Below are 24,223 nucleotides of genomic sequence, written 5' to 3'. Positions count from 1 at the left end.
TGGGAAAGTTGGAGGAAATGTTCCCTAATTCCAATTTTTCACGAATTGCCCAGAGACAGATGTGGAGGATGCTTTCCAGTTCATTTGTTCCGCAAATGGAAAAAGTGAAGTGCAACATCAATAAAGCTGTGTGTACTTTTGCTTGCGATATTGGCATGCCATTGTTTCACAATGAGAATATTTCATTTGATAGGAGCAACCTTTTGTCCATCTAACCTAAGTGGGTAATCAGATTTTTGGGGAAACATTCAACATGCTGCTATGTAGCAGTTTTTGTGAAAGTGAGAAGAAATAATGAAAATTAGTGAAATGTTTTCTTAGTTCAGTTTGTAAAACCAAAAGTAAAAAAATATATAAAAGCCAAAAAAAAACAAAATAAGGTTCTTTTAAGAGCCATCCTTTTTAAGGCAAGCCAATTACAATGATTCTAATTGTCCCACACCTGGCATCTTTGGATGTCCACGAACTACCGTGCATTTTTTTTGTATTTCTATTTTTTTTACTGTGAAAGGTGGCTCCTAAAGGAACCTTTTGTTTTGTATGTTTTCAATTGTGTATTTTTTTGCATTTTTTCTAACAAGAGGCAAGGTAGGGGAGGGAAGGGATGGAAACACTACTAACCACTCAGACAAAAGGGCAGGTGGAGAGAGGAAAATGTTGGATGGACCTTAATCAGGTAGGTGGCAGTGTTTCTCATGCCCCTTGACTGCAGCCTTGAGAGCACTCCAAAACTGTTTTTCGCTACAGATCGCTGCTTCACAGTACAGGCATAGCACTGTGACCCTCGAAAGGTAAGGTTCAACAGTGCAGGAGCAGGTGAAGATGATGGGACGGAGGTAGTCAACCTGCGCTTACCTGAGAAAGTTATTACCTTCCTCAGAGCACTCCGGTGGGCCAATTTGGTGTGGCACCTCATGGAAATAGTCCCGTATGGATACAAGACAGGTTTCCCACAACTTTGGTTGTGAAAAATTGCCACATCCAGGACTCAGTCAGAGTACTTGTGACAGAGACTTCCTCCACTTCATCACATCTTCTTCTTGATCCTCCTCTGTATCACTTGCCTGTTCCCCTCTCCAGGTTGTTAAGGATGGTGGTGGGTGTGGCTGGGGAGGAGGGATGGCCATAGCAGATGCCATTTTCAGCAAGATCACAGATCTCCCTAATAGCATTCCAAAACAGGTGCTGTCTCCTGCATAGCCAGATTGAGAATGAGGAAAAGTAATGGGTGGGTCCCTTTAGAGGATCTGTCTGCGGACTACCGAGTTACAAAAAGGCCTTGAAAAGTTGTAAAAAGTTACCAGATCAATATGGAGCTGTGCAAGGGTAAAGGTTCTGCTTGAGACACCCTAGATTGGTGAAATAAACACTTTTAAACTGTTTGTGGCCACAGACACAATTTGTGGACACTGCCGTCATGCCACATGGGCGTGGTCACATGACGATTTCCCCGGACGTCCGCGACCCTAGCAGCTGTCCCCGGACATCATCCAGGCGGGAATCACAAGACACATGCATCGGGTATCCGTAGAACAGGTGCGGTGTCCGCAGACTAATTAAAAGTGCATCACACAAAAAAATAACAACATGTCTGGACATCCTGCCTGCGAGAATATACACTTTCCATATGAAAATACACCTCCATTTTCAGTGTGGACGCCCCATACAGTTGCGTAGACCACAGACTCATAATGGGAGTTTTAAAAAAAGAAGGGAATGTCATTGCAACAATAAACAAAACATTTGTAGTACAACAAATATCTTTATTCTAGAAAGTGATGAGGTATTGGAATGGGAAACATAAAGGGGTGAATTAGGAATGTGTGCAAAATAATCTTGAGGGGAGGATGGGAGTGAGGTTTCATCAAATCGTCTTTGATTAAAATGTTCTGAATTTGATGGGGATCCCTGAATTTGATGGGGATGCCTGCTGGGGACAAGGGGGACAGGTGCAAGAAGGATAGTAGTAGGGAACATTTTTGAATGACATGCTTTTTGACATACTGTAAAAGTTCCTTAAAATCATTACTTAGTTCATTCATTTTTTTAGACAAGTTCATGATTTCATTATTTACAGTTGGGGATAGGACTTCTCTTTCTTTTTCTTGGGATTGTGAATGATTAAAATGGGGTGAGGTTTTTTCATGAAAATTATGTAGTGTGAGAGAAATAAAAATTATTATTTTAGTATTGTGTGCCAAAATACATTATTGGTGACAATAAAATATCTATTGAATACCATTGGAGATGTTATTGTCGCTCATATCTTCTTTTGGGAAGTTCGCCTCTAACCATTCAAGTGTGCTTGCCATTTCTGTGAGAAGAAAAGGGCTTATGTTTCATAACACATGTTTATGTAGTGAAAGCTAATAAAACAAAAATAAATACAATGCACTTACTATTTAGTGAGAATGTGTTGTCCAACAAGCACCTGGTGTTTCTTAATCTGCAAGCAGAGTTGTATGGAGGAGATTATATGAAGTGTTCAGTTATGGTTTGTGTTTGATGCATTGCATACGAATGTGTGTTATATAAAAAAGTTATTAGTATTTTTTAACGTGGTTGTTTGTACAAAAAGGTATATTTGCATGTTGTGATTTTAGGTGCATCTGTTTGATGGTTGATGGGTGCATCTTTTTTAGGTCTCCCCTATGATTTTGAGCCTTGTAAATGCCGCCAAATGTCTGCAGACTACACGCTATCCACAGACTGTATGCACTAACAAAAACCCATGAAATTCACTGAAAATACATTGTTAAAGAGACATTATGGTTAAGTTGCTTTAACAAAAACATATGAAATTCAGTGAAAAAACTTTGTTAATGGGACATGATGGTTACAATTAAAACCAAAAAACCCTTGAAAGTCACCAGTTATGGTACGCTAAGCAACCATAACTCACGGGAACCTCTGTGCACTGGTAACATTAACACCCATAACAAATGTCATTGATGACATCACTGATGACATCACATGTCTGGCACCATCTGTTTTCGTTCACTAAAATATCTAGGCCAGGTGGTTTTTTTCACTGACAGTCAGGAACTAAAAATTCAAAAGGTACTATATTTGTAGACCCTACCCTTCTCATATGTTCTTACACTACTTTCAGTCACGTCATATGACACATATACATAGGGGAAGAAGCAATACTGAAAGACAGCAATCATTTCTGTGCATGAAGGTAATCAGTTAGGCTATGAACACTTTCTGGTAATGCTGCTGCTGTTTTGCTCACCTTACTTTTGCTATATATGTTCATATTTGTATGTGTTGTGGACTCTTTATGTTTTGTGTGTAGCAGCACAATAATGTAGTGAGTCAGGATTTGTTAGCTACTTATTACATGTTTCACAGTACGCAACACTCTGAAACGAAAGCATTCATCATTTTACTATCCAACATGGCAATATTTTGAATATTGCACGTCTATGGTGCATGATGCAGACAATGCCTATGTTTCTAAATAATTAGTTTCATGTACTGGAAATAACTCTGTAATGCAATGGTGTTTATAGCAATGCATTGCTTAATGTACTATGTATCTCATGATAGTTCTCCCATTGAACTCTGATAGGTTTCTGCCAACATTATAATGACAATCCTTTCTGGAGGCTTTTCATGAAATGTAAATGCACATGTGATGTCATCAGTGATGTCATCAATTACATTTGTGATGTCATCTTTGACGTTCGGGGTTTTAGTCTTAGCAGTGCACAGTGGTGGCGCAAGTTATGGTTGCTTAGCTTACCATAACTGGCACATTTCTGTGTTTTTTCTGTTTTACTTGTAACCATAATATGGATAGTTTGTTGTTAGTGCAAAGTAACTGTAACGTCCCTTTAACAAAGTTTTTGCACTCAATTTTCTAGGTTTTTCTTAGGGTAACTGAACCATAACGTCTCTTTAAAAACGTTTTTTCAGTGAATTTGATAGATTTTTAGTACCGCAACATAACCATAATGTTACTTTACTAACGTTTTTTCATTGAATTTCATAGGTTTTTACCAGGATACCCTTAGTGTGTATAGATGTACCATACAGGATATCAAATCGATGGCTGCATGCTGATGGGCACAGTAACCGTGGACTGTGCGTCTGTTCACAGATATCCGGTAGCATCCAAACTGCTGGAAAAGGCAGGGGTTCTCTTACATAGTGATACCATTCAGCAAAGACAAGGAACATATACAAAGAGCACATGTACGTGCATTGCAAGGAAAAATGGAGTAGGTCTGCAAACTCTGTACTTGTGAAACAAACAGAGAGCAACGGCATAGGGCATGCACCATCATGGAATGCACCAACAAGCGAAATAACGTCAGCATCCAACAATATTACTGCACTGGTGCTTTACATAGGAACGAAGAAGGAACTGGCAGTGTAAGGACACATATCCACATCGCTCTATACACATCAATACCCCAGCTAGAAAGCTTGGAATTACTGAACATTTTTCTCGACACCAGAAGCAACATCACGGCAGTCCCCACTGACTTCATCTTGGAGTGTGTCAGATTGGCCATAACAAAAAACATTTTCTGTTCCAAGACCAATTGTACATACAGATCAAAGGGGTCAGCATGAGCGCTACGTTCGCTCCTGACATAGCAAACCTATACATGGCCCATTATGAAACAGAACACATCTTGTCAGCACACAATCCCTACCAACAGAACATCATCCTTTGGAAGAGGTATATCGAAGACGTTCTTCTCATCTAGAAAGGCAACTCTGAAGATCTGATGGCATACCATGGATGGCTCAACCAGCGGAACCAGCACATCAGATTCACCATACATTGGGATTTCCATGGGATCGATTTTCTAGATCTACACATCTATAGATCTGGCGACCATCTCAATACGGAACTGTTTCGCAAAGCCACCGATAGAAACACATTGCTTCACTTCAACAGCTACCACCCGAAAACATGAAGTACAATTTACTGTACGGACAATTCCTTCGCATCAGAAGAAACTGCACAGAACGCACCTTGTTTGACAAACATGCCACTGACCTCCAAACTAGGCTCGCCGATAGGGGGTACCCCAGGAAAGCCATCAAGAACATCAAGAAGCGGGCCGCCAACACCAACCGCACGATATGTCTCACCAAAACAACTAAAAAGGAACTTGACAGACTGGTATGCGTCACTACGTTCAGCCCACTCAGTGACCTCATCAAAAAGACCATCAAACAACACTGGCCCATCATCAGAAACGCAGGATCACTACAAAAAGTCCCACTATTTGTCTTTAAGAAAAACCGGAACATCAGAGAATCCTTGCTACACACCTTCATCGAGCCCACCAAGTCCACAAGCACCCTATGGAATCTTCGACCCGTACAAGGCCACTACCGATGTGTCAAATGTACCGTCTGCCAATTTACAGAGACTACCAAAATATTCAAACACAATGACATCAAATGGACTCTGCAGGACCACACCAATTGCAACACAAAGCAGCTCATATATTCCATAATTTGCCCATGTGGACTCAAATATGTGGGCAAAACCATGAGACCAGTGAAGACCAGGATATGCTAGCACTGCTCATGCATAAAAAACAAAGTACCTGATAAACCACTGGTAGATCATTTTGTCAAGTAAAACCACACCAATATGGACGTCAAATGGGTGGTAATACAGAAAGTTTCTGCCACCATCAGAGGGGGAGATGTCAACAGAATCTTGACCCGTTTAGAACAGAAATGGGTTCACAAATTAAACTCTGTCAGGTCAGGTTTAAACATCTGTGTAGAGTGGAAACACTTCCTGTAATTAAGACAATGCCTCCACTCCTAATTGACTTCATGTGGCACTGCTGCACTCTGTAAATGCCACCCCACTGGGGTAATGTGTGCCTTCTTCTGTGTCAATGCTAAACATAACCACCATCAATGGGGCATTTCCTGCAAATATGTATCATGATATGTATCACCCAAACCTGTTGGTATGCTCACCTTACCCCTCTTTAATAGCGCCTGACACCCTCACCACCACCCACTGGACACTGACCAATCAGCATCCCAGCCTAACAGTGAGGCGTCCTCCACCCGCCTGCCTAGACATGGATCACCTACCTGAGCCACGCATCCTTGCAAGTGGTTGTGTACACACTAGTATGCCCCCTTTGGCTGAGAGTTTTGTTTGGCCTCTTAGTCTTACTTGTATTCTGATTTTTGCCTTGGGTACTTAGCGCCCTTCATTTGGGTCAGGCACCCCCACGGGAATCCCAGCCTCTCGCACCTCATCATGGCCACTCACCCCATTTAATCACAGTCCGCTCAACAGCTCAGTCCGTGCGCAGCCAGGGACCGCGACCGCTGACAGCTTGCTCTGCAGCGCTCATCCTTTCTTCATCCGCAGGTAAGCACACGTGCATGCAACCACCACAGCTCTATGATATCGTGTACCTATTTCCCGGCTGCATGTCTCACTCACATGCCCAGCCTCCATTTTATACCGTCCTTGCCAAGCATGCTATCCTGCACGGGCCATCCGGCAATTCCGCCGCCTGCCCTTGAGGTTGTAATTTTAACATCACGGACGTTTCCGTCCATTTATTAGTCACACTCAGACCCACTTCCATATGGAACACACATGCTTGCATCAGCCACACCTTGTTCATGGCCATCTGTGACCTGCACGTCTCAACAACCCTCACGTGCACCTTGACACTTGACATACTCCGAGGCTTTTTAATACTAGCCCCGTGTTTCCCTTTTTTCCGCAGCCCCTCACGCTTGCGGTTGACTCTAGCGTACTCATCACGCCAGCCTGTTCTACCCATATTATGCGCAGCAACTGGCCCTCAAGGTAAGCTTGCTCTTACCCCGTTTTACCCTTAGTTGCTCCACTACTCCATATGGCTTATTACAGCCTCCATGTCCTTCCTACTTCCACAGGAACGGCCACTTCTAGGACCTCGAAAATCCTCCAGTGTACTGCTGACACTGCCACTCCCTGAGCCACTGCGCTCCGATGTTCCGGTAAGCACCGGTCCTTCATGTATTGATACCTCTACCTGTGCTAGTTTTTAACAAATGTGCCCACTCCTATAACACCCCGTCTGTTTATGTCAACAGACCTCACAAGATACTTCCCGCCTTGGAATATGTCGTCCTGATGAAGGCCACACCATCAGAGCTCATCCAAGCTCACTTTCTGGCCGAAACACTGTCGTGTTGACTGTTATATTGTCTGCGTTGTCCTTGTTCAACCCCTCATTGTTTTGATGTATATGTGCTGACTATCACATGCTATCACCTCACTAAATCCACTGGTTTCCTTCCCAAGGACCTCTCAGTGGATGTGTAAACATTGAAAAGACATTACAAATATTTGAAATTTGTCACTCACAAACTGGTTACTATTCCTTCAAAATGTGTAAATACTGTTGTATCTTGTGTTACTCTCTATCAAATGTATCTAAAAACACGTAAACTGCAGTGTTATTAAAAATCTAACTGCAGTACCCAGAACTGTCCTGATATATTTTTGGCAGAATTAATTCGCAGTTACTTGTACACACTTACCAAGGTGTTACCCCCATAGGTGTGTGTTCACCCTTCGTTAATCAGCCAGGTATCCTATGACCTTGCTCAATTTTGTGTCTTAATTCTGCGCAATGCAAGAAAAAATTATGCCTGAGTTTGGAAACATATCCATGACCTGCCCAAGTGCCTCCTTCATCGCAAACTGCAGAGAAATTCCGGTATCATGTCCTAAACTGTTCCCTCCACAATGAAGAATAATAAGGTTTGGATGATTGAGCATTACCAAAGTGGCACAAAAGGTAACCAAATTCAGCCACCAGTGCACATCCACATAATAGAATACAAAATGTGCAGCTACTCCACAGTATTCTGCATGCACTTTTAACCAATGTATCTAAAGGTCTCCCACAGTCCATACACTATTCCTCCTGAAAGACACAGCCATAACCATAGGCATCTGCATTCCGCTGTGCAAGCATACCTTGTGCCATAGTCTCTACGTACACACTACACTCAGAAACCTTATTGTCCAATCCCTTAGCCTCCACAGTCCCATTTCCATGCATGCCATCCTCAAAAGCCCTGAATGTGGCACGTGCCATCCTGGAATTACCATGGTGGGGGGGGTTTTGCTTTCTTCTCCTCCTTACATTCTTACAGGAACCTCTTCACAGCATGCTGTGGATTGTAAAATAAAATAGCATTTCCAATGGCAGAAATGCCATTTGCACTGAAAAAGTGCATATAACGCGAATTAAGGATCTTATTATCAGCAGAGAAAATCCCAGCAGTGCACAAAAATTTAGACATGTCTCTGTTTATAAGACACCTTCCGACCTCTGGCTGGGGACAACATAGATCAGGATAGTCCCTTACTCTTCTAGGTGGTATGCATGAGAAAACCACATTGGCAGTCGGAAAAACATGCATCGCTGCTTTCACCAAGTTCTTCAGTCCATGGAGCAAATGTGAAGTAACCCAAATGTAGGGCTCCATAATGCACCACTACAACATGAACAGTAGTGACAGTGGCCATGTCTCTGCAAAGTGCAACCACAGTGTTGAAACTGCACGTAGGCACACTGCTCCCAAAGCCTCCACTCCTTCCACATTAAAATGACCAGTAATGCCTCTTTTTCCTGGGCATACCTGTGCATCACCGACGATCAACACTTTGAGTCTCTCCATCTCTGCCAGCCTCACTACACAGAGCAATGAAAAAAGTATTGCTGACACTTCCTGTGAGGCGCACCCTCAACACCTGATTGAATAATCCCCACAGTCCCTTTTCCATGCCGAGCATGCTGAGAAGGGAAGGATGTGGCACGAGCGATTCCCCAACAACCGTGAGAACCGCAACCCAGTAAAGCAGGGACAGTCCATCTTTCCTTTCCACTACTCTTTTTCCAGCACTCCCTCATTGGCTACTGTTACACAGTCACAGATGCCTCCACCAATAACATTCAAGACCTCTGCATCTAACACTGTCATCTCTGTCAAACACTGCATATGTACCGTTAAACACTCAGAGTACAAGACTTGTGTGATTCAAACGCATCTCCACTAGAAGTTCTGTAAAACTATCGAAGATTTCTGCATTCAGATACATCCACGTCGCCACCCAGCACACAAAGTACAGGTATCAATATTTTTTATACAGCACTTTTGCAACTCTGTTATAAGTACCTCTGAGAAGGGTACCTGCCACTGAACCTCCATATGGTACTCAAAAAGCATACTGTAATTTCTCCCATCGCCTACCATCACATGGCACTTGCAATGGTATGGGCTTTGAAAGATTTCATTTACCCATATCAGCCATTGTAATATCCAGTTACTCTCTTCTTTCCCTCTGTCAATTGTACGACATTTTTCCGCACTAATGCATCTCCTATACATTCATAAAATTGTCACAGAAAAGGAACACTGAATGTATCCTACCAACATAAACCAAGTACATACATTGCATGAATGACAACAGGGTGCCTGCCACTTACCTTTGCACACTTCTCAGAATGCAACATTACTTAGAAAGGCAAAGAAATGTATGTGTGCACTGGCAACAGTACCAATCGTAAATGTGGATAAATAAATCCAACAACTGAAATGCTTGCTCTACTCATGTAGGAAGCATATATGTGCAGAAAATGTAATGGAATTTCACACATGAAAACATTTTCCTTTCCAAGCTGTACACCTTTCTGAACCTTTTTCTCACCCTTCCACAACTAGGGCTAACCCATTTGCAATCTAAATGCTCCTACACCAATACACACACTTGCTAAAGTGCACGTCATACGGCACACTTACAAATAAACCACTTCGCCCTTACCAATAATACTGATGCTCCCAAGTCCCCATTCATATAAAAAGCCATCCAATTACACACACACACTGTGGGCCTCATTACACGGACGGCGGTGGACCAAGGTGCTATTTGCACCTTGGTCCATGCCGGTAAAATACCGGCACCGCCTTGGTGGAAAGGGGAATTACCGCCCTATTCCAAGGTTGGTGGGGCGGTAATTCCCCCTTCCCCCATTCCCATCTTTGCCCCATAGGGCATAATGGGAATGGGGAAGGTGCTAATTACGGCACCGCAAATTGCGGATACTGTAATTAGCTCCCTGGTCCCTTTGCGGGTTGGTTTTTAACGCCTGCAAAAAGCAGGTGTTACATTCTCCAACCCGCAAAGGGACCTGTAGTAAGGCGGTAAGGGTTTACCGGTAAAATACTGGTACCGGTAAACCCTTACCGCCGCCCATGTAATGAGGCCCTAAGGGCCTTTACCTAAGGGCCTCATTACATGGTAGGCGGTAAGGGTTTACCGGTACTGGTATTTTACCGGTATTTTACCGGTACCGGTAAATCCTTACCGCCTTACTACAAGGTCCCTTTGCGGGTTGGGGTATTTAACGCCTGCTTTTTGCAGGCATTAATAACCAACCCGCAAAGGGACCAGTGGAGCTAATTACGGTACCGCAATTTGCGGTACCGTAATTAGTGCCTTCCCCATTCCCGTAGAGCCCTATGGGGCAAAAATGGGAATGGGGAAGGGCAATGGTGGAAGGGGGAATTAACGCCCCGCCAACCTTGGAATGGGGCAGTAATTCTCCTTTCCACCAAGGCGGTGCCGGTATTTTACCGGCATGAGCCATGGTGCTAATAGCGCCATGGTTCACCACCTTCCGTGTAATGAGGCCCTAGGTCTTCCTCCCAACACACCCCCCTACCCTTTTAAGTAATTTATTCTCCAAATGTAATCAGTATGCCATTAACAAACCTATTTTCTTACTATCTTCTTTGACAGTTGCAGTAACCACTTCTGTCCTGAAAGCCAGTGGCATGTCAACTTGAAAATGTAACCTAGAGTAAGCCTACTCTCGATAGGCAACAATGTAAGTGCATGTTACGCTCAGCTGGTCTCTGCGGAGGCGTTGGGGCACGGTTGCAGCTGCCCGGGGGTGAGGTCGCTTAGGTCCGACTTCGCCCTCTGCATTTATGTGATGACTGGTGTTAATAGGTGATGCTGCTCGGGACTGCTCCTGCATGGAGAATAGGCGGCGTGAGTATGCCAGCTTGTGCACCTGATCCCCTTCCAGACCCCTTCTCCCAAACCGTGGTACCCGTGGGATGCACTGTCCCTGGAAAGCTCACCTGTTGTTTAGTTTTGGCGAACACTCCGTCCTGTTGCTTCCGGCAGGGGGCGCGTGTATGATCTAGACCGAGTTCCTTCACTGATCCCTTGCACGTGGTAGTCCAGTCCTGCTGCAACTAAGCCACTATGCTTCAGGTAAGTGTTCCTGTTTGCCTTTGTCTTACCTCATCTGTTTTTGATGTATTGTAAAGTTTGTTGTCTTGTATTGCTGTCTGTTCCACTTTTGATGTTTGCTCTTTTTCTTTCTTCCCTTGCAGGTGATGTTGCTGGCCCAGCAGAAGCTGCGGAGCTCGAGGCGGCAGCTAGAGGGAATGAGGAACGAAGCTGCAGTAGTACAGTAGCTGGTAAGTTGTTAACTAGGGGGCGCACAAGGTTCAAATGTGGCGCAGCCCTGGGACGGATGTTCTAACCTTGTCTTTCTTCTTCTTCACAGGGTCCGAGTTCATGAATGAGGAGTGTGGTGCTGCAGCATCGGGATCGAGATCACTGGTTGTCAGGAAATGAGTCTGCAGATGAAACGATGAAGCACTGGTTTCTTGCAGGTGAGTATGCAGGGGAATGCCTGGTTTCAAAGGTAAGTAAACTGGTCCAAGTGGCGTTGAGCATCATGTTGCACGCGAGTGCACAGTAACACGAAGCACTGGCCTTAAGGATGGAGTAACTTATAGAGCTGAGCTTCTGAAGCCACTCCCACCAGGTTCAGCCTTCCTGCCACACCCTGCCACACCCGATGAGTCAGCAAATGAAGACCAGGCCTAGGGAGCCACACCCGATGAGTCAGCACATGAGAATGTTCTCTGGAATAAAGATTTTCGGCTGCTGGAAAGTTCTTGTAAAAGAAAAGCACTCCTGTACTGAAATAAAGTAAAAGCACTCCTGCACTGAAATAAAGTGTTCTCTATATGAGCCTGGCGCCAACGGCACCAGGACTGGGTCCAGCCAGGTCCCCTGTATTTATGGGTCCCAAAGGGACATAAGTGAGTCAAGTGACTCATTGCCCCCAACACTAGATAGTGTGTTTTTTGTGTTCTGGAGTTTGTGGCCATAATAGTGCAATGCCATCGTGGAGGTTCACCTCTTACTGAGACAGCAGTGTTCCCGTATTTTAAGGTGCACAATTGTATCAACCCACTGGTATTTGCTTCATTCTTATTCATTGTACCTCAATAGTTGCTCACTTTGTGTTATCATGTTGCTGCCATTATGGTAACTCCCAAATAGCAATATAGCATTCCCACCCTACACTAACACACCATTATACAATCACACCCCTCTATCTATATTCCTACCATCATATTCATTATTTGTGCACAGCGGAAACATAAATACATCACAAAATGTGCAAACCCACACTTTCCTTTTTTCTCCAACAGCTACTACAGAATGCCTAGCAAAAAGGAACTCTGTAGAAAACAACACAGAAATAGCAGATTTTGTACAGAAAGTTGAAAGAGAACAGCTAATACAATACTAACAAAAACAAAAGCACCTACCAGTACGGACAATGTAATGCCTCTGTCAAAATGTAGAAATGAAAAGAAAGCTAGTAAAAACAGTGCAACACTCACTACTGGTAATAGAGCATGTACAAATGCTAATGTACACAAGGAGTCATTCCAAAAAAGTAATTTTATAAAATTGTTTCCACCACAGAGTCCTTCAGAAACTTACAAGGAGAGGGGAGAAATCACGCTCAACCCTTAAAATTTACCACAGAAAAGTAATCCTGGAAGTTCTTGTAGACAGTGCAATGCTCCTGAAACAAAAAGTATTTCTATTAATTTTAAACAGAATGAAAACACTAACAAAATTAATTTGTAAACTACAACCACTACTTCAAAACAAACGCAATATCAGCATAGATACCTTTGCCAACATCTGTATAGTTGAGTGGAGTCACACCACCAGCACAGAGCCATACTGCAATGAACAATCATATAAACAAGAGCAAAAAATCCAAATAGCCATACATATCACTGCACAAGGGTATGAAAAGGTAGACTATATCATAATGGAAGAAGAAATACTGCTTTCACAAATGTCCCTATCAAACTTAGATGCCACTCTCCATGGTACCGAACCAATATGCCCCAAATCAATGTGTAACGGTCACCACAAATCTATCAAGTCTTTGCAGCAGTTCCACAATCACCATGTGAAAGGCAATGACAAAGGAAAAAGTAAAATACTACAAACTATGAACTCCTGTCCAGTGCGCAAATACACAGGACTACAAGGACATTCTGTAGCCTGCATTTATGGACCTGCTTGCAAAAGCACCTTCCACCATATGAACATGTTAGCAACACACTATTGTAGTGTAAGAAATCTTGTTTGCAAACTGTACTATGCAAAAAGTACTCAGATACAAAACTGCCTGGTCCATTCAAATTTTCCAATACAAGTGGTGTAAATTACTATGCAAATGTAGCAATCAATGGTGTATTGGAAATGCCAGCAATTGTTGAACACATTCATTTAAATGGCTCAGACCAGTTGTGTTTACAAATGATAGTCCTGCACTACGGTGCTAGAATGGTAAATTCACATTAATCAGACAAGGAGATCCACAGGAAGTTTTAATGTACTTACTACAAGTACTGGAAAGCAAAACATATCCATACAAGAAATCTTTCACATTTCCTACATATGGAAACATACATGGACTCTGCAATCGTTTCATTCAAGAAGAAGTCCCTAACAAACGCTTTCTCTATTTATCCATACGTAACTGTGGTTCCATTCGATTTCAGCAACTGATACAAAAATGCAAACCCTAGCATATTGTATAGGGCTTGCAGTTCCAATAATCGTTGCACCTCACATATACAATCACATAGGCAATATGCAATATCAATGCTTTCAATATACAATGAAGACGGAAACAAAAATTACTGCAAGCTTACTACCTTCACAAACGGAAAAGTATCACATGGCAACAACACCTTCACAACAATAGCCATAATCTACCACACAGGCGACACTACCAGTTCAGGTCTCTATACTGCATACATTAGAAAGCACTTACAATCTTTGAAGAACTTGTAAAGGGATTGGTTTTGTTTCATGAATGAGAGGCCCAAAAATCTCCTTGCCCAAAGGCTCTAAAGAGCATAAAATGGCCCTGCCACCCACGTATACAAGCAGCCATCGCACACACAGTCTGTCAACATACACTGTTGAGTTGTAAGACACTGCAGATATAAATAGTAGATAAGGCCCGTAAATGTACATTTATATATTGTGTCAGCTGTATATTAATTGCACCATGTATAAGGTACCAGCATGTCTCCATGTATGTAATAGTGCGTTCTACATAACTACAGTACTTACAATCGGAAATGCACAATTAAATCATAACACGTTTCCACATTGAAACCTAACATACCGCTCTATCAAGAGGAGGAATGCTCATTGTAAAATAGGCTGGAGCAGTATGCATGAATTGCTCCAAATGCAGACGTTCTATGAAATTTAAAAAGAAAATTAAAGATAACTTAGTGTTGTTGCAGCACACATTTTCCGTAAAGGTAGTCTGCAAGTGTCCAGTATGCCCTACAGAGCATTTTCCTGGAGATACAGTATAACCATGGATTTTGCAGAAATTATGTAAGTACAACTGTACATAAAATGTTCATAGGGATTGCAATTTAGAAGGATACAGTTCTGTGTGCATGACTATTAACGTGCAACCCCGTACACCTTGTCCATTTGCAATGTACTGGGTTTTGTAAGAATATTGTGCAAGCTGCATTACAGTGCCATCTCTGTAGCATTCAGCCTAAATGAGTACTATGATTGTTGTTTGTTTTGTTCACATGGTTCTCCAGGCCAATCAAAACTATATATGGAGCAAAACAGTGAAAATGAATGCAACTCCTGCACTGAAACAGCATACCGTATGATCAATTGTGTGCCAAAAGTTTGGCTGTATTGTCTTTACAATGACCTTTCAAACACTTAACAGTTTTATGCGCCTTCATTGTATTAAATGAATAACGGTCATAGGCGCATATAGCACTTGGCTGGCACACAAACGGCGACAGCTAATATTTTACTATGGGATGTTTTGGAAAACCAGCTCCTGCATTGTCCTGCAATGGGAGCGGTCACGTAGGAGAATTTTTTTCTTTTGTAAGTTTCTTTGGGCACACACAAAGAGAATGTGCCATGTGTCTGACGACACTCACTGACACTGATATCTGTTGTAAAAAGAAAATACATGAAAGAAGGTTCTGTTGGGAACGTTTGAAAGATGAAGCACATGTGTGTAGACGTGGAAGGAGAGTGGCACCTACAAAACAGACAGCAAGCCTTCGGGTAAACATCTGACGGTACTCAATAACACACAGTAGCTCACCCTTAGGTGCATGACCCAGGCCATCTAGGGCCCTTTGTGACATCCTTCCCTCTGAGTCCTTGTCCTTTATGCTGCCACTGATAATGGTTACTTAAATGTATTCTTATTCGTCTTTGGTCACAGATATCTGATAGCTTACTGCCCGTGCCACGCCTTCCACAGGCCAACAGACGGATTGCGGAACAATCATTACAAGGTTACCGTAAGCGTGTGTTGATGCTCATCGTTATCTGGTATGACCACTATGCCCCTGTATGTCCATTTGCGTTTCTGGCAATAAGAAGCAACATGCATACCTTTATGATGTAAGACATCACAAAGGAAACAACTGTCACCTTTCCTAATTTAAAAAGAAAGTGTGTTCTCCCACACAAACCACCAAGGACCATAAATCAATCTGTTTGCTACTTTGCCAGACGACAAAAGAAGTACACAAAATCACACACATCATTCTACGCTGGAAGTTACCCTCAAAAAGGAAAAAGCGTGCATTTCAGCTAGCTTTTACTTTCTTGTGAACATTCTATTAAAAATAAAACCACAGGTGACAGTACACAGTGTACTTCATAAATGATTCAAATATTCTCTAACTAACTACTGTGTATAAGAAGACAGGAACTGTACGCTCTGTGTGCACATGTCTTTTTTACCTTGTGTTTATTTTCCTGTTGTTCAGACGTAGGTGCTCACATGGCATGTTGGGCTACACTGGGGACAAACGTTATGAAAATAGGAGTAGTACACGGTTCGAGCTACTGCTGTCTGCAAGTAATGTCACCTATGGGGCCAGAGATGAGATGTAGTGGCGCGTCCTCAATTAAAGGTAGTGCAAGTGATGCACATATAACTGTAGCACAAAATGGCAATGCCGAGCGCATTCTTTGTGCATCTGAAAAAGTACACAAAACAAAGGTAATAGTAAAATGGCCAACCGTTCTGTATTTTGCAAGAGTTAACTGCATTGATGGTTTTCGGCAGTAATTTGCTGGCACTCTTTGCGGACCTGTAAACATGCTGAATTTGCCTGCATGCCCTGCCAGATTAAAGCCTTTTGTGCCCAGAGCGCACACCTCTGTGTAATAATGGAACGCCAGGGCAGAAAGGCGGTAGGGGAGCTCTGCCTAGATATGCAGCATGCAGCTCTCCCAGGATGTGCAGCACTTCAACATGTTGCTCTGTGTAAACAGAGCTTGGCAATGGCAGCATATAAACATCAATACGGGCCAGGGGGGATATTAGCAAACACTATTGTCCTTTAAGAAATGTGAACTCAGAGTGATTACAAGCAGCAGTGCAGCATGTTGTCTTTCAAGTAAGACTGTAATTGTCAGAGTGAAGTGTATATGTTTTCTCGCACAGTAGTCTGTCCAGTACTAATGTACCGTCCATGCTGGATGGGGGAGAAAAGAATAACAGCATACGCATGTATTTGAAGATAGTTGTATAACCAATTATGTAGTGCAAGGGTAGGTCATTGTGTAAAGCTTCTTTTGTGGTAATGGGATATGTTTTTTCCAAAGCATTTCTATGAAGAAAATATTTCATAAATATGCATGTGAAGTACACCTTCAACTGTATGTGGATGGCTGCGTACAGTGTCCATATTTAAAACGTGTGATGCTAAGGATATCCTTTCATGTCGCAACAAATTACCTCACTTTATACCACGTCACACAGCCATTATATTTATCTGCATAAAACGCTACTAGCATGGAGAAAATGTTGTGCACTCAGTCCATTAGTCACCTGATGTGAGTAATGATACACTTACCCGCACCACTTACCGTTTGAGTTACGACCCAATAATTCCATTGTCACTTTTATGGAGCTATTGTTGTACACTTTGACACATTGCTCCCCCATTACATGTACCCAATGTGAGCAATTATACACTCACCTGTACCACCTAATATAGGGGCATAATCCCCGCACATCATCCATTGTTGTTTTTTTGTTTCCCACAGCGATGATCCCATATGGACGTTGCACTGATTCAAATTTTTTAAAAATCAGCAGACTCATCCAGCCTACTTAAAAAGTCTTGTAAGTTCCACTACCTAGACTTTTTACGCAACTACTTTAATTCATTCCACGACAAGTGAGAGTAAGGCAGTAATAATACCTTTGGTCCTCACTAACAGATTGGACCCATTCCGGATCACTGAATCCTGCTTCCCACAGCCCGGACGATATGGACATCCAGACCTGCTTAACTCTATACCATTACATCAACTGACGATATGGACATCCAGACCTGCTTAACTCTATACCATTACATCAACTGACTACGGTAAGATCCCCTGGATCTGTCTCCATTTAGACACTCACAATTATCATTAAGAATACATTGTCATTTATGATTTAGTAAGCACTTTTGTTTAGAACCCCCCACACTCTTGATTTGCTTCTCTGTCTATTTTTCGACAGAGTCCACTGGATACTCCTACTGTAAAGTTACACCGTCCTGATGAAGGCCGACCCCACATCAGCTATACTAATCCAGCTCTTGTAGGCCGAAAAACACAGTTGTGTTGACGATATGACCTTAAGTCTCAGTGTCTATTGACGCATTGTGCAGATTAGTGCTAAAAAACACTGTGTATTGTATTTTTTCTCATGTCAATCCAGATAGGATTCCACATACACAATCCGAAATATTGGCTTTGGGTGAAAACTAAATCTATCATGCATAGATATTGTATGTAATTTGTTGAATATCCTGTGACATTCTGTGAATTGATAATCAATGTTCTTTGTATATTAAATCTGCCAATCAGCAATCATTGTCACCATGTTGTAATTAACAACAGGAGCAAGTGTTTTTGGGTTCAATGACCTTGCTCATTTGCTTTTGAACGTTCACCCACCTGGGTATAGCAGGGCCGTAACCAGGAGCCATGTACATTATAGTGCTCCCTAATGTGCAACAAGTGCAATGACCTACACCATATGAAAGTGTACGCATGTCAGCTCACTTCTGGTGTTCTATCAAGTCTAAAATGTCCTCCAAAACCATTCTGTAAAGGTGACCACCCTCAGAGAGATGCAGAGTTAAAACTGTGTACAATGGAGTAAAATACGGTTATAACAATTTACCGGAAGGATCGAAGGAAAAAACAAATGCACCCCCTAAACATATTTGATGAATCCTTATACCACTATCACAGTGTTGACATGCATGGCTGCATTACATTGCAGTGGGTGTGGCCAAGGCCTAACCTCTTGGTTACATGGCCCAAGAGGCTAGACCTTGGCCACACCCACCGCAACGTAATGAAACCATGCATGCGAACATGTGGCCAGGTACCACAACCCTCAAATGTAACACAGCCACCGGCACTCCTACCCAACCACCGCAACATAATACAGCAATGCATGCAAACATCTAACCAGTTAGCAAATCCACAAACATATACATAACACAGCCTCCAGAACCCCTACCCACTTCCATTCACATAGTATTTTACTACTTCCAACCAAAACACCAAATCTTCAGAACATTGCCTCTGCACCCAACACTCTACTAACTACTCACAACCAATACATCATAATACAGTAGAGTACTCGGTAATCTGCGCAACCCAAACACATAAAGCACCCACTGGAAACCTATGCACTTCTATACACACAGTATTCCAACACGTTACCCACTGGACACACTGCATGACTGTTGACTCCATCATCTCCAGCAATCCACCCAAAACTGTAGGACGTGCTAACAATCACCACACCCATGCAACCAACAATGTGTACAATACTGACAAACCACACACACAAGGCAACAATGTGAAACCTACTTGCAACCAGTGGGCATACTTTTTGGTTCAAGGCCTCCGGCCATGCACCCAAAGCACGAGGGGCTTACCACACACAACACAGCATACTACACCCTATGCAAACATGCTCATGGCATGTGCAATCCACTCCCCATCTCCAATTGAGCCTGCCAGCAGTTACCACAGAAAGAGCTTGCCTCAGGACCTATCGTGCCATAACGAAGGCTGCTTACAGTCACCACAGAAGGTAGTCACCTGAGGAGGTACCCGCAAATTGGCACAGTATGGACGGATACTGATGGCACAACACTGTCTTCTTCCACCTAAAGAAATATATCAGATGGACTACTTCTCACTGCCCTCCATTTCCATCCCCTCTTCCCAGCACCAGATGACGCAAAGCATGTTTTCCAGCACCTTTTAGCGCTGCACTATCCTCGGATACAACATGGCGGTGTTACCCAAAATTAGGCTGCACATCACGCTTCTCTCCAGCCAACCAACGGGTGCGTCCAATGTCCGCCGACATCACGCCACACATCAGACCAATCAGACTTTTGACCGAGGAGCGAATAGGGAAATGGGACCATGGATCAGAGCCAGATATCACTAATTGTTTGAGACATACATTTTAACTGTTTTTTTAAAAAGGTACTGGATGGGTTAGCACCAAATTTACAAGAGCATGCTTTTGTGAAAAAGCTGCCGCTCCTGCCACAAATTTGATGAAAATCCATCCAACGGTTTCGACTGTACACGTGCGCAAAATTTTTGTCCTTTCAGTATATGGAAAAAATATATACATATTTGGTACCCCCCTTTAACTTTAGCCCCCCTGGATGAAAACTCACCAAACTTCCCATAAAAATTCTGAATGGGGCATATACTTTTTTTGCAATGTTTGATGCAAATTCATCCACGGGGAGCAAAGTTATGAGCCTCCCAAAAAGTGGTCTTCCTATGGGTTGAGCAACTTTACCATAACTACATGGCCTCTACCGCGGCCTGTGTAATATATATATATATATATATATATATATATATATATATATATATATATATATATATATATAATTTATTACACGGCCACAGTAGTTATGGTTAAGTTGTTGTTTCCATAACTCCGCTCCCCCTGGATGAATCCTCACCAAACTTTGCAGAAAAAATATATTGCCCACTGTGAATTTTTTTTATAAAGTTCGGTGGTGATGTTTGGTCCGGGGGGGGAAAGTTATAGGGGGGGTTTCAAAATGTTTTTTTTCCCCATAGACTGAATGGGGGAATAACTTTGCGCACGGCTACAGGTCAAACCGCTGGACGGATTTTCACGAAATTTGTAGCAGTTATAGGGGCTTGGTTCCACAAAGCGTGCTTTTGTAAATTTGGTGACAAACCGTCCAGTATTTTTCTTTAAAACGACTAAAAAGTATGTCTAAAAAAATTAGTGATATCTATGTCCGCTCTGCTGTCACACTTCCCTGTTCGCCCCGTGGACAAGATAACGATTGGCTAATGGGCTCGCGTCATGACCTGACATGATCGACATCTCTGCCGATTGGCTGCTGCGAGATGTGTTCTGCGTCAGATTGTTTGGCTCCGCCCGACATCTTGGATCCGCCGATAGCGGAGCAACAACCAGCGTACACCTGCTATATTTATAAAACTTTTTTACTGTGTCACAGAGCGTTGGGACAGGTTCAGACAGTAAGACATGGGTGATCAATGCATTTGTTCTTGGGGTTGGTCTTCACAATGTATTTTCTATGGCCACCTTGTACGCACAGAAAATGAGGGGTGTAATAACGGTAGCATTTCAGTCCATGCAGTGCACAAGGAACTTGTAACTGTTGTAAGGACATGCGTAGTGGTAGCGAACATTGAAATTGACAACATGCCATAATTGCAATACTTTTTCCTATGGGTATTATTATATTCATTAGTACGTCGCCATGGGTGTGACATGCTTCAGTGGTTGTGGCCAGGGCCTAGAGTCTTGGATGCATGGCCGTCGTCCTAGCTGTATGTCCATAATAGCTATGGACATACAGCTGGGAGTGAAGCCCCTGGCCAGAAGCAGTGAAGGATACCACACTTACAGAAAAACCCCCACTACCACACATCACTGAGGTGGTTGTTGGGAGACCCTGCACTCTTGGGTGTATGACCGAAGGCCATGCACCCAATAACAAAGTTACAACCTCTTCATGATGTATTTTCTATGGCCACCTTGTACGCACAGAACATGAGGGGTTCAGTAAGGGCAGTATTTCAGTCCGTGCAGTGCATAGGGAACTTATAACTGTTGTAAGGAAACGTGTGGTGTTAGGGAACGTTGAAATTGCCAACATGCCGTAATTGCATTACTTTTTCCTATGGGTATTGTATTCATTAATACACCGCCATGGGTGTTACATGCTACGGTGCTTGTGGCCAGGGCCTAGAGTCTTGGATGCATGGCTGTCGGCCAAAGGCCGAAGGCCTTACTTCCAAAAATCTAGGCCCTGGCCACAAACACTGCAGCATGTCACACCCATGGATATACCCATAGTAATGCGTATCGATTGCCTGGTTGTGTGGAATGTGTGCAGTCTTGGGTGCATGGCCTTTGGCCATGCACCCAACAACAAAGCTATAACTTCTTCACTTACAAGCCCACATGGGTTTTATCTAGTGCAGTGGTTTTGGCCAAGATGTGTACTTTTGGGCACATGGTTGCAGGCTGTATGTCATACACCCAAGCATGCACCCAAAAGTAAACTTGTAAGCACTGGAGTTATAAGACACTTCACAAGCATGTATTGAAATGTATGGACATACACCTAAGATTTTAGGCCCTGCCCACAAGCAGTGCAGCATTCCAGAGCTACAGAGACACCCCTAGTATTCAACATCAGTCCGGTGGCTGTGGGGAGGGTCTGCAGTCATGAGTGCATGGCCGCAGGCCATGCACCAAATAGAACAGTTGTATATAGTGTACTTACAAGGCACAATGGGTGTGATATGGTGTGGTAGTGCATCACTCAGGAGGCTGTGGGGAGGGGCTGCAATCATGGGTATATGGCCGAAGACCATTCCCCCAAAAGCACATTTGTATGTAGTGTACTTATATGCCGCAATGGACGTCATATGATGTGGTAGTAGTGGCCAGGATGCAGAGTATTTGAACAAAGTAATAAGCACTGCAGTTGTAAGCAACTGTGCATTTTATATACTGTACACCCATACATTGATAATTCTATGGCCTCAAACTCACGTCTGTAGCCTGTAGCTACAAACTACTGCAACATATCACAGCTATTGGTACACTTGTTATATGCAACATCATTAAGATGGTTGTGGGGAGGGCGTAGCATTTTGGGAGCATGGCCAAAGGCCATGCTCCCAAAACCAACTTTGTATATAGTGAAATGAGAAGGCACAATGGTTCCGATATGCTGTGGTGTTTCTGGCCAGGACCCAGAGTCTTGACTGCATGCCCAAAGGCCATGCACCCAAGACTGAAGTCATAAGCAGTGGAGTTATAAATGAATATGGCTGTGGTGTAATGTGCTAGTTGTGTGCACGCTCTAATGTCTTGGCTGCATGGCTGCAGACAATGGTCCCAACAGTAAATTTATAAGTAGCTAATTTACAAGGACCATGGTTTCGATATGCAGCAATGGTTGTGGCTAGGAACTGCATAATAGACAGTTTACCTTTTTTTTTTACCCTCATATTTAGTTTACAAACCAGTGTACTGTGCATTGTGCTCAGATTCTGTGTTTGCTTTTCTAATCCTTGGGTTTGAGGAAAAAAATCCTTGTCGGATTAAAAAAAACCTTCATTTGCTATGGTACTAACTACTTCCTTGTTTCCTTTGAGTGTTTCCTTCATCTTTCTGATTAATGTTATGTTTGTTGCCTTCCTCCCGATTTTTAACAACAGTTACATACATGGAGGCGTATTCTAACTGTGCATTTGTTCCTACAAATCTGTGATATTCATTTATTTGTGTCATTTGTTATATCCTCTTGGGCAGTTAGATACCTATTGGCGTATTCTAACTGTTTGTAGTCTTTCACATAATTTTTTGGCAATCTTGAAGTACACATTATTCATTAAATTTTGGCTTTAAGAAGATTAAATACGCATTTGTAAGATTAGCTGATAATCTCTGCTTTAGAGTAATGGTGCTATCATTACATTCGAACCATCCACATTTTTTTTTTAATGTATGCAGTGTAGTGACCTGCATTGGTTGTAGTTCCTGCATGGTAGATTATACCTATTGTTGTAAAGGTTTTCTTTCCAAGTGACTCTTGACCGTGTGTGAATCCAGTCAGTTTGCAGTTGGTTTTGGTACCATCTGCATTATGACATAGAAGCATAAGTATTATGTAGGCACTATGTGATTGTATCAGTAAGGTGGAGCGATTGTCTGAATTGCAAATAGTACATAATCTGCCATGGTTTGCATTCTGTACAAGTTGCTGAAATGGAATGCTTTCACAATTTGGTATGGAAACATACACAAATCGCTCATTTGGGATGTCTTCCTGTATCACATTGCTACAGAGAGTGCATGTATGTTTCCACATGTATGAAATCTGGAAGATTTCATTTACAGGTATGCTTTTGTTTTCCAATACTAACAGCAAGTACATTAGAAATTCTTGTGTATCTTCTTGTGAGTTCACAGTGAATCTCACCATTCCAGCACAGTCATCCAATTCTTGTCGTATTCCTTGAACACTTTATGTGTTGTCAGGATTGCTTGTTGCATTTCTATGAAGCACTAACATTTGCAAACACAATTGGTCTGTACTGTGCAAGTAAATATTGTTAACAATTGGGGGCAATTGAAATAGAATATTCATAGCAACTTACCCCACTTTCATTTGCAAATTTGAATGGACCAGCTAGTTCTGTATCTGAGTGCATTTTTCA

The sequence above is a fragment of the Ambystoma mexicanum genome, chromosome 5p (genome assembly GCF_040938575.1).
Source record: "Ambystoma mexicanum isolate Mex_15411 chromosome 5p, UKY_AmexF1_1, whole genome shotgun sequence".
NCBI lineage: Eukaryota > Metazoa > Chordata > Amphibia > Caudata > Ambystomatidae > Ambystoma > Ambystoma mexicanum.
This window is presented reverse-complemented; position numbering follows the sequence as displayed.